Source organism: Silene latifolia, chromosome 6 (genome assembly GCF_048544455.1).
Source record: "Silene latifolia isolate original U9 population chromosome 6, ASM4854445v1, whole genome shotgun sequence".
NCBI classification, from domain to species: domain Eukaryota; kingdom Viridiplantae; phylum Streptophyta; class Magnoliopsida; order Caryophyllales; family Caryophyllaceae; genus Silene; species Silene latifolia.
In genome coordinates, this window is record NC_133531.1 from 74,052,432 (window position 1) to 74,054,541 (window position 2,110).

At 39.1% G+C, this 2,110-nt stretch overlaps 1 non-coding gene across 1 annotated transcript; it reads right to left on the reverse strand.

Moving 5' to 3' along the window:
* Positions 1-1,163: 1,163 nt before the first annotated feature.
* Positions 1,164-1,270, reverse strand: LOC141589237 (small nucleolar RNA R71). The gene has a single exon (XR_012520186.1). It is a non-coding gene; the product is annotated as a small nucleolar RNA R71 (small nucleolar RNA).
* Positions 1,271-2,110: the final 840 nt, after the last annotated feature.

Genomic DNA, 2,110 nt, shown 5'->3' on the forward strand with positions numbered 1-2,110 from the left:
TGTTGTACAATATAATCGATTCGGCTCCGGGACCCAAACTTTCCTAGGATTGTAAGTTATAAACCAACTCGATCCATCACAACAATAATTGCTTGCTTATAATTTGAGAATATGTTTTTATGATCAATTCCCATGAATCCCCTCTGACCCCATGACACCCTAGTGCCTTTTATCAATTGTTTACACCCCTTTTTAATCATCTTGCTTGTTTACTTTCATTGCTATTTAGTTTAGTGATCTTCTATTCAAACCCCAAATTGTGACACCCCTAGACACCGCTAGTTGCAATTGAAAATCTCATCTCAATTCCCCTCCCTTGGGATCCGACCTTTACTTGCCCCTTTACTAATTGTAGAGTTGTTTGTGGAGTTATAAATAGTGTTTTGGTCTAGGTGCTCCTAACGACAAGTACCGAAAACTAAACCTGTTAAGAGAGTCCGACCAAAAATGGCGCCGTTGCCGGGGACGGTGTTAACTTGATTTATATTTTCTTAGATTGTTATTAGTTGTGTCTTTCTTTGCCTTGGGGAAGTAAAACTCCTCAATGCTTGTTCTAATTATTTTCAAGTTGTTTGATATTTTGCATGTCTAGAAGATCACAAGGTAACTTGTTACCCATTGATCACGAAATTGAAAGGACTTTGACAAACAATAGAAGACTTGCTAGAGGAACTTTGAGAGGTATTGGTGAGGTTGTAGATATTCAACCAAACACTATTGAGTTCATCAACCCTTTTGCAAGAGAAGGTGAGGATAACCCAACACAAAATCCAACACAAAATCAACCCATAATGCCTAAATTTTCATCACATTCCGTACCCACCGAGGAGAACCTACCCAATGGTACTCCCACACCACAACACTTAACCGGAAATTTCATTGCTAAATCCACATTTATCCAATTAGTCGAAAGAAGCCAATTTGGGGGGATGCCTAGTGAAGACCCTCACTCTCACATGGAGACTTTTTGTGACTATTGTGATGCGATTTCTCAAACCGGTGTAACTCAATACCAAATTCGATGGGTCTTATTTCCTTTTTCTCTAATTGGCACCGCAAAACAATGGTTGAAAGGCCTTGATAAGGCTACTCTCGGAATTGACTCTTGGAAGAAATTGGCTCTAGCTTTCTACAAAAAGTTCTACCCACCGGAAAAGACTAACATGCTAAGAGCCCAAATTACGGGCTTTAAGCAAAGAGATGAAGAATCCTTGCATGAAGCTTGGGAGCGATTTAAAGGAATTTTTCGCTCATATCCTCATCATGGACTTAGCGAGTGGTTCTTGGTACAAAATTTTTGGAATGGTCTTTATGAAGACTCAAGAAACATTCTCAACATGGGATCAAATGGTATGTTCACCGAAGTTGACGATTATCAAACTTGGAACAAGATTGAGGAAATGGCGGTCCATAATTCACAATATAGTAGACCTCACAAGGCTACTAGAGGAAGAAAGCATGAAGTGGACTCTATTACTCAATTGGGTGCTCAACTTAGTGCTCACATTGATACCATCAATTTGAAGTTCGAAAAAGCTATGGCTAGACTTGAAGAAGCCTCAAAATCACCAAAGCAACATGTTAATGCCATGACGGCATCTTCATCAATCCAAAGTGGGATATGTGAGAATTGTGGAACTTTGGGACATGACCAAAGTGAATGTAGGGGAACAAATGAACAAGTGAATGCTTTTCAAGCATACAAGAGTGGTACCCCTTATTAAAATTATTACATTGAAAATACCAAATTCCACCCAAATCTCTCATACAAAAGCCAAAATGTTCAAAACCCTCAACCAAAATACACCCCACCTCCCATGAGAAACCAAAATCAAAGACCCTTTTACAACCAAAACCAAGGTTACCAAAATCAAACTTCATACAATCAACAAAATGACAAAGGTTTTGATGTTCAAAAAGCGGTCCTCTAAATGCAAAAGAATCAACAAGATTTTTTCACTCAAATGCAAAAGGATAGTCAAGCAAAGGAAATCACCATCAACAACATCCTAGCCCACACCAAAATGTTGGAAACCCAATTGACTCAACTAGCATGTTCGAGCTCACAAAGACAAAAGGGGCAATTACCACCTCAAAGTAATCCCCCGAG